This window comes from Solanum pennellii, chromosome 9 (genome assembly GCF_001406875.1).
Source record: "Solanum pennellii chromosome 9, SPENNV200".
Taxonomy (NCBI): Eukaryota; Viridiplantae; Streptophyta; class Magnoliopsida; order Solanales; family Solanaceae; genus Solanum; species Solanum pennellii.
In genome coordinates this window covers 67027932-67041628 of record NC_028645.1, presented here as the reverse complement: position 1 = coordinate 67041628, position 13697 = coordinate 67027932, and the positions used below count along the sequence as shown (strand labels likewise).

At 32.5% G+C, this 13697-nt stretch overlaps 1 pseudogene; it reads left to right on the top strand.

The window, feature by feature from the left end:
* The first annotated feature begins 5750 nt into the window (after nucleotides 1-5750).
* LOC107030308 lies at nucleotides 5751-7024 on the top strand (annotated as a pseudogene).
* The last annotated feature ends 6673 nt before the right edge of the window (nucleotides 7025-13697 follow it).

Genomic DNA, 13697 nt, shown 5'->3' with positions numbered 1-13697 from the left:
TAGACTTAGAAATTTGAGGATAGATATTCTTGATGTGATGACTTCCAGATTTTGGGGATGATAAGTAATATATTTTAGAAGTTTATTTAATTGGTTATATTAATGAGTTTTGGTCTTCCGCATTATATTTTTTTATATATACTGGTAAACGTTGGGGTTAGATTTGTTGGTTCGCTCACATAGGAGGATAAGTGTGGGTGCCACTCGCGGTTCGTTTTGGGTCGTGACACAAAAAATAATGGTGTTATCAGCAAAAGTTAAATGATAATTTAAGGAATATTATTTCACATATAAAAACTCTTGTAAGCTGTGTGATTATGCAGATTGTTAAGCATTTGAGACAACAATTCAATGCTCAGAATTAAGAGGAGGGGGGGGGGAAACGATCTCCTCATTTCAAACCCTTAGAAGAGTTAAGGAAACAATGAAGACCTCCATTTACCATTATAAAAAACAACTGTTGGAGATATAATTATGGATGAGGTAAAATCAATGCTCAGAGAAACCAAGGTGCCTAAGAACATGTTAGAGGTAAGTCTAGGGTTCTCATATCACTAATAATTTCTTGTGAAAGAAGAATAGTTCAAGTAATGGTGCTGCCTTTGAGAAAGATACTTTGATTCCTGCTCCCAAGGCCTAGCTCGAGTGGCAAAAGGTGGAGGATTTGTGACTTTGTCGCAGGTTCAAGCCCCACACCATGCAAGATGAAGCCCAGTATTAAATTGGAGAAGGGTAGAGGGGTGGGCCCATTTTCCACCGAGTTTAGAAGTACATGATTAGTCCAAAGAGTGGTGGGTCACTTACGGATTTCATGGCTATCCAAATCTACTTTGCTTCCTGGAGATAATTCGAGAAATGATAAAGATCAGTCCGTTATTCAATATTTTAGAGATACTTTTACTAAAACATTACACAGGTTGATAGATCTCAAATAAAAAGTAGATTTCGGGTGATCAATCTTAGGAATAAAAACAAGACAAATATTAGTATCGAAATTCGGAAGGATATCACCTGCGAAAAGGCAGTCCCAACTTTATGGAGATCTGAAACAATGATTATCCAAGTACTTTGATAAAAATACCCACTTAGTCCATCTTGTCTAGGAGCACTATCGATATCTATGGACATTAAACAATCCTGAAGTTCTTTGAGTGTTGGAAGGGAGAAGAACATATCATTGTCCTCTTTTGTGATAGACCTATGAAGAATATTAAAGGAGCTATAATCAGGGTTAGTATTGTAGTAATAAAGAGATTCCTGTAAAATCTTATAGCCCTTTCAGCAATTTTGTCATTTCCTTCTAGCCAGTTGTTGTGTTCATCCAAAAATTTCCCGATGTTCGATCTTTTTCTCCTTTCTCTAATGATGTTGAGAAATACACCGTGTTTGAATCTCCTTCAAGACATTTTATCCTAGAATTTTGTTTGAGGATAGACTCTTAAAGTTTGAGAAATCTAGTGGATTCAGCCTTGAACCTAGAGAGATATCGCTTATTATCTCTTGTGTTTTTTGTTACACTCTTGTCTTCAAAAGCTTGAATTTGGGTTTCAACTCTTCTAGGTTATTCGTAGAGGTCCCCAAAAACCTTTCTAGACAAAGAACTCATAGCTTTGCAAGTCCTCTTGATTTTCTGGTGAAGGATCTACAAGGATTCCTATTGACTTCTTCATTCCAAGAGTTTTGGACTATATCCATGAAGTCAGAGTGATCCTCCTATATATTCAAGAATTTGAAGTATTTTTTAGTGGGAGAAGTATCATTATTCATTTTAATTAAAAGTAAAGCATGGTTCGAGCACATTCTTGATAAGTGAGTAACATTAGTAGGAATATACATATCTTACCATAAAGAGTAATAGAAAAGTCTATCCAATCTTTTCCTAATAGTGTTATGGGGTATCTATTGTCGCACAAAGATTTAGAACCTCAGAACCCTGCATCTTGAAGACCACACTTATTAGGGCATTCAATTAAATCAATAGTTTCTTCCATTCTATGAATCCTTCGTCCAAATGTCTCATCACTGGATACCACAAATTTAAAGCCGTATGTTGCTCCCCGAGGGTCTTGGATAATATTTGCTATAACTCTCGATTCTGTGCATCAGTTTTTCCTCAGCTCTGTGCATTTTTCATACATAACTGAAAGGAAAAAATATGGTCCACATTATGAATAACTTTGAGAAAAACATATTGCTCCCAATCATGAATGGCCTCATCATCAATTTTATTCAACTAAAGGATCCAGATTTTGTTAGAATTGTTGTTGTAGGCCTGATGTAAACCAAACTTCCTTCTAAATTTATCCACTTTATCACAAGATACTATATATTCTTGTAGGAAGAGGAGAGGAAAATGAAATTGCTGTTTAAAAAGGAGTAATCTTTCGAAGGAATAGTTGGATCCTATTCCCCTAATATCCATGGTACGAAGCTAAACATTGGAAACATTAGTTGTAAGGGTTATTTGATTTTCAATATTGGTTGTGGAAACTTTGATGGTAATGTTAGAGGTTCCTCCATGATTGGAGGGATTCCTTGGAGGTAGGTTGAACTTGGTTGTTGTGTCCAAAGAATCCATAGGGGGTATTCAATCGATGAATATCTTTTGCATGATCCTTGGTAGCCTCACCGTCCTATTTAGAGGAGGTGAGATCCTCTTTAAAACATTCCATGAACATATCACATCTCCACCTTTAATAGTGAGGGACTTGGTGAGGAAATTTAAATGTTGAGATTTTGTAACAATGTCTCTTGAGATTATCATTCTTTGGCAAAATGACGATAAATCTTTATGTGCTCAGTCCTCTCATGAAATATTGGAATTGATGCGAGATGGTGTGCTATATTATCACAATGAATTTCCGTCCGATGAATTTCTTCAATTTCTAGTTGTGTAAAAAACTGTTTGATCAAAACTAACTCACAAGTTGCTACACTTGCTTGATATTCTACTTCTGCACTAGATCGAGCACCCACACTTTATTTCTTACTCTTCCACAACACAAAATTAGCTTGACCAAAACACAATATTCAGATGTAATACGTCCATTGGATGATGATATTTCCCATTTAACATCTGTATATCCAATGGTATGCTTGTAACCTTGATCCTCAAAGAGTGGTACTCTACTCGAAGCTGACTTTATGTAACGCAGAATACAAAAAACTGCATCCTAATGACTTAAGGGGGAAGTCATAAACTAACTTACAACACTCACTGAAAAGATATGTAAGCTCTAGTCTTATAAACTTTACCCCTACAAGGTATAAAGATTGTTTCTAATAGACCCTCTGCTCAAGTAAAACATTACAATGCAGTTTGAATTAAAAATGAGATTTAGATGGTGTGCTAATGTGACATACTACAACTGCTCGGAACAAAGCGAGTTCATTGATATTGGAGAATGAATCGGCCAACACCACTCAAGGTAACATTTCCATCTCCGAGTATTTTTTGAGATTAATAACTTATGTTCTAAGATATCTCTATTGAATCCGAAAAAGGCTATTTCTGAAGCACAATGAGAACCATATTTATTCGTGGGTTAAAACCTGAATATATTCCATTTTTAATGTCAATTCAATGATGGTCTCAACAACAATCCTTAGAATAGATTGAAAATTTGTTGTTGCTACAGGAATTACTAGCAAAGTAGTTGTCTAGTCTATTTGTCAAAGGAGAAGAAAATTCTCTTGTAGAAAACAAGAGGAATTTTAAAGGAAAAACAGGATATATGTCGCACTCTAGATCCTCAGATGGTTCAAGCTCGCCTGGAAAGAAGAAAGAGTCTTCTTACTATTATGGTAAGGCATCAGAAAGGGAATCCAATATCTCTTTCATGGGCTCTTTCCCTTGCATCTAACCTATCCGAGTTAGCCTCCGAAACGAACAAAGATGTGGATCATCTTATATTTAAATAGGTCATCCCGGCTATCCCGATCTTTGATTTGTTCATTTAATCAAGCATCTGAATCAGATGTTATCGTTGTGGCAAAGTAGGGCTCATAAAGAAATAGTTCCAAGCCAAGTAAAGAAATATCGCACAAATAGTTGCCGAAGAAGGAGAAGAGTGCGGAAAAGGTATAGTAGCTGAATCTTGAGCAATAGATACCATGATTTCCATCAATCTTGAAAGAGATTGGATCTAGGATTTAGAATATAATATATCCGATCACTTGGAAAGCAAGAAACTGATGTTGACATTAAGCATGAAATTTTTGAGGATATTCCAAGTTGTTATATAATATCCTCTATAGAAGAAATATAAAAAAAGATCCCGAAAAGGCAATATCTGAAACTGCATGTGCTAGTAATGACATATACAGAGAAAGCATTGATGGAGATGTATTGGAAGCAGAAGTATTTGCTGAATCATCTGCTATATTAAGGCCAATAAATGGCTTGGAGAAATTTCTTAAAGCAGATGGAGAAAGTAGAGATTAATAAAGGAAGAAAATGATATCGAAGTCTCAAATAAAAATGATATGAATTTTGAAAGCTTTGATGTTGTCAAAAAATTTACCGAGGAGATGATAAAAGAATATGGCAGTGTATCCGATGTTGATGTTGAGACTTCACTAAAAATTGATACTGTTATTCTGAATAATGTAGTTGCCGAGAAGTGAAGAGAAAGGGGGATTTCATGAAATAAGCAAGGAGATAATTTACATGGATCTTTCGATAAGGGAAAATCTTTATCATTTAAATCAACACGAGGAGTCTGGAAGAAACTGCCAGATTTTCACCAAGATGTGCCTCAAAGCTTCGTTTGAGCTCCTTCATGACAATGTCGGGTAGTTTCCAAAAAAATCACTTTAATGGGGAGTGTGAAAACAAATATAAATTTTTGGAGGTATAAATAATCCTAAATATTTAGTAGAACTTTCTACAGTTATATAGAGTAGTACCTTAAATACTTAATGTATTTAGGAATGGTGTAGATGTTCAAGAGAAGTAGATATATATAGTTAATTATAGAAAAATCTAGATTCTTGATAGATAGTTAGAAGATAAGGACATCTAGATTTTTCTTATAGATCAATCTAGAATAACTTCTAGAAGCATTCCTACTCTAGTATAAATAGGTGTGACCATAGTCATTTGTAATTAACCCAACAAAACCAAGAAGGCAAGAACAACCTAATAAAATAGTATTCTTCCATAAACAAGTTCTCCTCTCTACCTTCCCCTTCTTTAGTTCTTAAGAAAACATTTTGCATTCAGTGGGGTCAATTTTTGTTTTTTTAAAAAAAATTTTGTTTATTATTTTTAATTTGTTTCAGATTCTATTCTCTTTATTTGTTTTAGGTTTCTAGCTTTGACAATATTCTTTAAATTTTGTTGTGTATTACAAAGTTCTTCAAAAGTATTTTTTTAAGTATATTAGTAATATTTATACACCAAAGGTAGCTTTGAAGCTTAGGTGTTTATGTTAGGCATGCTGCATTATACACAAACATTCTACTGATCAACTTTGATGTTTCCTTGGGAGGATATAGTATTTTTGTAGCCCATGCCGAAAGGTCTAACATTTATCTTCATTTGATGAATAACTTCTTTGTATCAAACATTAGCTATCTTGTTTCCTGGAGAATATCCCCAACTTCTTGCTTTTCTCCTTTAGCTATTTTTTCCTCCAATATTTTATAGCCAAAATTGTTTGCTTTCTACTGTGGACTTCTGAAGTTTCCATTTTTTTTATGGTTTCATTCTTCTATTGGAATCAACATCGTTGGATATTTCAAGATAAATATCTACCAAGGAGGAGGTTTGGGAGAGTCTTGCACATGTTGTATATAATGGGAGTGCTTCTAGAAATCATTGAAATTGGACTTGAACTTTATCCTGTTTCTGAGTCTTACTCTGGCGAAGGATTACCATATGCTCCTGTAGATTTTCCAAATGCTGGTTATAAGTGGGGTTGGCGGGCAGGGAAATGAGTTTCAAGTTCAGGAACCTTTAGAGATAGATATTTGTATCTTCCGAAGCATTTCAAGGCTTTAAAAGGTGGACAGAAAAATGATTTTTGAAGTACGATTTCTTTTGAAAAGTATCTCTAGTATGATTATTTTGACATGGATATAAACCAAATTTTTGACTCATTTAGTTTGATGATTCCTTAGAAGAAGTTGCAAGCTCAAAAGGTTAGCTTTTTTGTGAATAGCATGTAAATATTTATTCTATTGTTTGCGTCAATAAAAAAAAATACTTAACATTTCTTTTTGTTGACCTTATGCCAAATTTGTTTTCGTTTTAATCAAATATTTATTTTGACTCAAATATGATAGAGAGGACTACACCTTAACGGACAAAATTGCAGTCTTTAGTGTCTAATTTTTCTATAAGAGCCATTACTTGTAAGGCTGGAAATGAAATTTGTAGCAGTTTATCAAAAGAAAATCATTTTCCGGCCATGGTTTGTGATATTTGTTGCAGTGAACCTTGTTTTTTCCGAGGTTGTTGTTGTATCCTTTGCTGCAAAACGATAGTTTCGGACTATGATGGGTACAATTATGTTCAATGTGAAGCAACAATAGATGGATATAGATGTGGTCATGTTTCTATCTAGACTGTTCTCTACGAGCTTATATGACTGGGAAAGTTGGAGGAAGCATCAATTTGGATGCACAGTATTTATGTCGATACTGTGATTCAAGGATGGATTTGGTTCCACATGATTTGAAGCGTATAAACACTTGCACATCTATTTCATCTCGTGTTGACATTGAAAAGATTTTGAATGTTGGCATTTGTATTTTGCTTGGCTCACAAAAAAGGGTGGAAAAGAGTTGTTGCATCATATTAAATCAATCAATGCGAAGGTATAACTAATTGATGAATTGTACTTTTTTTTCTTTATGATGCTCTATGTTTTCCATTTGTGGTTTACAATTACCAAAATGACTAATTTGATAATAATATCAGCTTGTGAAAGGAGTTTACATTCAAGATGCATTCAAAAAGAAAGGTTGTGCGGATAGCACTGGTAACTTCTCTCCCCTCTCATCATCTTGTTTGTGTTAATCAGTTACTTTGACTTGAATATTTATATCTAAGCAAGACATTTCAGTATGTGCAAATGTTGTTCTCTTTCTATAATTTTGTTTATTTCAGCACATAAATATTCACATTTGTTGATTATTTTAAGTTAACTACCCTACAGTTTAGAAGATTAGATTAAAAAAACTTATAATCTAAGGTTTAAAGATATAAAAGACACAATTGATACAAATATTGTTTTACTTTTTCAAATCACCAATGTCATCCTAATCGAGTTCCCTTGTTCTCCTTAGAGCTTAAATGTTTCCAATTAGATAAATAGCCTCTTTTGAACTCCTTGACAAGAAAGATTACTGTTCACTTGTTGGAAACATTCTCTACTCATATAATTTTCTATTCTATCGTTTTATTTTCATTTTATTAATTACATCTATTAAATTCAATGATTTTACAAGATGAAATAGAGAAGCTAGGTTAAGCGTGTTCTAGCTTGTTTCCATCATTGTAAAAGTCATTCTTCCTTGATTCTTATAGGGTGTGCTTTCCTTCTAGTAGGTTGCTCACTTGTCTTGATTTCATTTTTACGCGATTTAATCTCCTCGATTCTAGTACATTCGTTCATCAATCTTCCTTCATTCTAGTAGTGTGTGACTTCTATCCATGTTTAGATATGCTTTCTTTTCACAGATTTTGGATGTATCTCTTTTTTTCTTGCACAGATCATTTAGTATTAGTGTCATTAGTACAACTACTGATCAATAGTGAGAAATAACTTTGTTCTAGGCATAACTCTTCCTCTTGAATTAGGTTTCTAATGCCGTTAGTTTACTCGCGCCATTTATTATATAAATTTGCGGCACTAATGCCGGAGTTGGACTTTTTTGTATGCATGTGGAAGCATTCCTTTGTTAATTAATAAGTAGATTAATTCCATTCACTCAGTTGGCTTACCAACTAAGAACTTGTAGGTTGTTCTCACCGCTACTTCTTAATATTTTTAATGCATATTCTAGTTAGGGTGCTCCTCGCGGTGGCTGATCACTTCTAGTCTAAAGATCTTTTCGAGTGGTGGTGAGATCATGTTTTTGAATTACATTACTTGATATGATATATCAAGTCCTTATTTCTTTTCAAAGACATATGATGTGTTTCATACTCTACCGTTGTATTAGATGATCTTTATAATTATGCTACCTGGTTTTTTGATATTCTTTGTTGTTCTTTTCTTTCATTTGTCGCCTGACCACCCTTTTGGAGTCTCGTATATATGTGTATTATGCTGGCTTAAATATTATTTTTTTTGGGGGGGGATGGCTATTTTGGAGTATCTGCCATCATAACCTCGACTTGTGGATCATGAAGCAATGTGCGTAAAATGATAGGGGATATATTTAGAGAGACTCGAACACTCTTTATCTCCAATATCACCTTTCATTATTCCTTGAGAAGAGAAAATCTTGTATTGTTTATTTAAAGAAGAACAAATATGAAAACTCCATTAAACTATAGTTTTTTCTTAATTCTTATACCTAACTATATCTCACATTTATTATGATGTAAATAGCGTCAATAAAATACGAAATATTAAATGTTGAATAACCGCACATAGAAGTGTTCATGGATCGGTTATTAATTTAAAAAATAACACCAAATTAATCGATTTTAACATTAATAAACCAAACTAAATTCATATCCATCACCCTTCGTGTTCACAGTTCCACGAAGGCACTAATCACCCAACTCGAAAAGGAATACCTTAGAAAAAGTTGCCTACTTGTGGTAGAGTGAATACTACCTAATGTGGAGACTTTGAGGCTCTCCCACAATAATAGCTAGCTTTTGCAGTGTGGAAGAATTAATATTTAGAGTCCCCATAATTTGTATAAGAAAGTTATTGATGGTCTTAGGAAATGGATAACTTTTGAGTGGAGTTAGGTGCAAATGTTCATTGATTTATTTGTATATTAAAATGTAACATGGAAGAAGAATGTATTGATTGGTATTTATAAATAGTTGACCTAGAGTTGGCAAATGGTTTAAACAAGACTCTTAGTGAAATATAGTACGAGCGGAAGGATATTCAAAATATAAATTTTGAGTTAAATAATAGAATGTATACCTATGATTCAAATATATGATAAAACATATTTTGAACCCCATTTGCCGCTACATCTTGTGTCTTCCCTTACGTCAAAGGGGATTTCACAATTTACACATAACTAGGAATGTTATGCTTGCCTTAATAACACACTATAATTTCTTAATTAGAGGGATCAAATTAAGAATATTGTCTAGTGCTAACTACTGCTAACAACCTATTCTATATGGAATTGTCTTATGTAAATATTACTTAATACGTTTAATATAAGATATAGGCTAAGTTGATAATTTTCTTCTAAAATTAGGGTGGAAGTAAATTAATTAATAGTGCTAACTACTAATTGTAACGACCCATTTAGTCGTTTTGAGTACTAGAGATTTTTATTCTTATAAAATACTTTTCGATAGACTCTAAATGAGTATTTTGGACTATTCATAACTACATTTATAAATTTAATGTGTGTAGTTTTTATAATTTTTTTAGTTGCTGGTTAAGGAAAATAAATGTAAACTTAATAGTGGGTTACTTTCATACTTTTATAATTTATCTTATATAATAATTAGGGAGTAAATATTCTATAGAAAAAAATAAGGGTTTGAGAAAAGAGAAGAGCTACATCAAAATCAGTCGTGGGTCTTTCTACTGGTACATTTCCTTGTAAATTACAATTTAATTTTGGAACAAATATTGTACTACTATAGCGTCAAATGGATGGAATGGATGTTTTTTTAGCTAGTTCTTGGTCGTTATAATTAAATTAGGAAGGAAAATTTTGCACTATTGAAATTGAAATTTGGAATTTGGTACTTTTGAAGTACGTTCTTTGACAATTTGAGAGGGAAATTGTAAGGCCATTATTGGCTAACAACGGATAAGGTTTGAGGTCATTGGTTAGGTTAGCATGACTTACTATATAGATATATGTTGTTGGCTAGAGAATGATTAGAAATTGATTAAATTTTGTTTCTTTAAAGCTTAAGGACATAGTATGATTCTCTGTTATGAGGATTGATTATAATGGGAACAAATTGTGAGTCGATAATAATTTCATAACGATGATTAATTGAGGGTAATCGGAAATTATTAATAATATCAACCGAAATATTACTTCGAAAAGCATTTTTTTGTCCACCTTTTGGAGCCTAATAATGCTTCGGAAGATACAAATATCTATCTCTAAAGGAACCTGAACTTGAAAATCATTTCCCTACCCACCAACCCCACTTATCACCAACACTTGAAAAATCTACAGGAGCATATGGTAAGCCTTCGCCAGAGTCACACTCAGAAACATGATGAACTTCAAGCCCAATTTCATTGATTCCTTGGCAGACATTTAGCTGGAAATCTCTAACTATGTTGATTCCAATATAAGAATGAAACCATAAACATAAGGAAACGTCAGAAGTCCACAGTACAAAGCAAACCATTTTTGCTATAACATATTGAAGAAAAAAATAGCTAAAGGAGAAAAGCGAAAAGTTTGGTATATTCTCCAGGATAACAAAATAGCTAATGTTTGATCCAGAAAAGTTATGCTTCAGATGAAGATAAATGTTAGACCATCTGGCATGATCTACAAGAAAACTGTCCTCCCAAGGAGACATCAAAGCTGATCAGTAGAATGTTTGTGTATAATACAACATGCTTGACATAAAAACCTAAGCTTCAATGCCACCTTTGGTTTGAAAATATTACTATGATACTTAAAAAAATACTTTTGAAGAACTTGGTAAGAAACAACAAAATTTAAAGAATATTTTTAAAACTAGAAACTTAAAACCATAAAGAAAATAGAATGTGCAACAAACTAAAAATAATAAACTAAATATTTTCTCAGAAAAAATATTGACCCCACTGAATGCAAAATGTTTTATTAAGAAAATAGTCCCCTCAAGTACTCAAGGATGATGGAATATATCCTTTCATAATATAATAATGTTAAAAATTCTAACTTTCAATTAAACATTGCCAAATTTCCCTTCCTAATTTAATTATAATGACCAATTACCAACTAAAAGATACATCCGTTCCATCCATTCGATGCTATAGTAGTACAATATTTGTTCCAAAATTGGAATGTAATTTATGAAGAAACGTACCAGCAGAAAGACCCTTATTTTTTCTACAAAATATTTAATCCCTAATTATTATATAAGAGAAACTATAAAAGTGTGAAAACTAATAAGTTTACATTTATTTTCCTTAACCACTAAAATAATTATAAAAATTACCCCATTAAATTCACAAATGTAGTTATGAATATTCCAAAATACTCATTTAAAGTCTATCGAAAAATATTTTATAGGAATAAAAAACTCTAACATTCAAAACGGCTAAATGGTTCATCACTTTCAGTAGTTAACAGTATTATTGAATTTACTCTCTCCCTAATTTAAAACTAAAACAATCAACTTAGCCTATATATTTTATTAAACTTATTAAGTACTATTTACATAAGACAATTCCATTTAGAATAGGTTGTTAGCAAAAGTTAGCACGATTATTATACAAAGAATATAATGAACATTTGCACCTAACTAGACTCAAAAGTTATCGATTTCCTATGAAAAACAATAACATTCTTATATAAATTTTGGGACTCTAAACATTCATTATTCCATACTGCAGAAACTAGCTATTAATTTGGGAGAGCCTCGAATGCTCCATACTAGGTAGTATTCACTCTAACATAAGTAGGCAACTTTTTCTGAGGTAGCCCTTTTTGAGTTGAGTGGTCAGCGCCTTCCTGGAATTGTGGAAACGAAGGGTGATGGATATGAATTTGATATCATCGATACAATAAAGGAGAACATGAAATTAACATAGAGTAAAAAATACAATAAAAATTCTTATGACATAAATGAGCATATTTACCTACTTTATGAAAAAAACATAGTATAAATCATTATCATATATAGTGGGGATGTGTAAATCAATTAACATGAGAAGCTTTGATTGAATTTGAGTATATACCTGAGGAGATTAAGGACTTGAATAAACTCGGTCTCTTGGTAATCCTAGATGAAGATGAAAAGTTTAAAATTAAAAAGAAAATCAAAAAGGGAAATAAAAATCGTTAAACCTTGTGAAATGCAAAGGCTATAGTAAGTATTTTTTATATTATTTAAGAAGTTTTATACTCTTCATGTCCGAGTTGGTGCACAATTGTCACATTCCTTAATGAGAAATAAATAAAAGCATAATTTTACTGCGATAAGGCATAAGCACCCCCAGACTATGACATAAATATCAGAGCCACACCTTAACCAAACTAATGTCCTACCCACCACCCACCGACCCAAACTCATTTTTTTTTTGTAATTTGGTACAACTTTTGTCTTGAATGGTACACTGCCTTACTCGATGCAGTTGAGGTACGTGGGAGATATTTGGATTACATGTAGGTCAAAAAGGTTTATATATTTATTTTTAAAAAATGTGTTCGGGGGTAATAGGACCTTAGTTTAGTTAAGGTATGTCACTAAGATTTGGTTCATAGTTTAGCACGGTGGGGTACTTGTAGCTTTTCCCTAATTTTACTATATCATATTTTGAATATAATATATTTAATATATTGATAAATATATTGGGGAAATGAATGGTACTTCCTCTCGTCTATATTTAGTGAATTTTTGGGATATAACACTCCTATATAAGAAAAATAATAAGGAAAAATATAAAAGGCTATTTGTTATTATGTTTATTATTATTCCTAATGTATTCTCCTAAAAATGTGAAGTAGTTAACAACATCATTGAAAGAAAGGATAAATGTGAAGAGAAAAAACCCAATTAACAAATAACTTTGAAAAAATTACTTATTTTGAACTATAAATAAATCATCTGATGATTCACTTAATATGGACTAAAGTGAGCAAATCTTAATAGTTAATTGGCTGATTAGATGAACTTTGGATCACCTTGTTTGTCACGCCCCAGCAATCCCCGGAACACGGACACAGAACCTATGACAACAAGTGATCCCAAGCTTACCCTGTTGGCACGATCATTAGCATACTAAAGATAATAAACTTAATGCAGAAGTAAAATCCTAATTTAAACTCAAAATATGGGAAATAATCATATGCTATATAGCTGAACTATTTGATATACTGGTGAGTTTAATACAAAAAAATTATTAACTCAATACAAAGCTGAAACTAAATATGTCTGAAATTAGTCTATAAACTAATTAGAAATGCTAAGAAATGCCCCAGCTAATTCTAGAACAGACTGAAACTAAATGACTAAAAGACTGAAAAGAAACTCATGAGTATTATCCTCAGAGAATGAGGACTAACTACTAAATATGCTGAACTGGAGATCAAAAATCGATCTAAGCGCGATCTGGATGTTGACTACCTGAACCTACATAACGAGAAGATGTAGCACACGTATGTGGCAGTACTTGAAGCTACTAAGCATGTAGGATACAGTAAATCTTAAATAAATCATAACTGAACAAGCACAAAAGCAAGTTTAATAATCTGAACATGATATACTGAATTCTGAGCTAATTGAATGCAATGACCAAATTTATAACATGCAGAGACTCAATACTAACTGATCTTTAAATATGGTCAATGCATTAGAG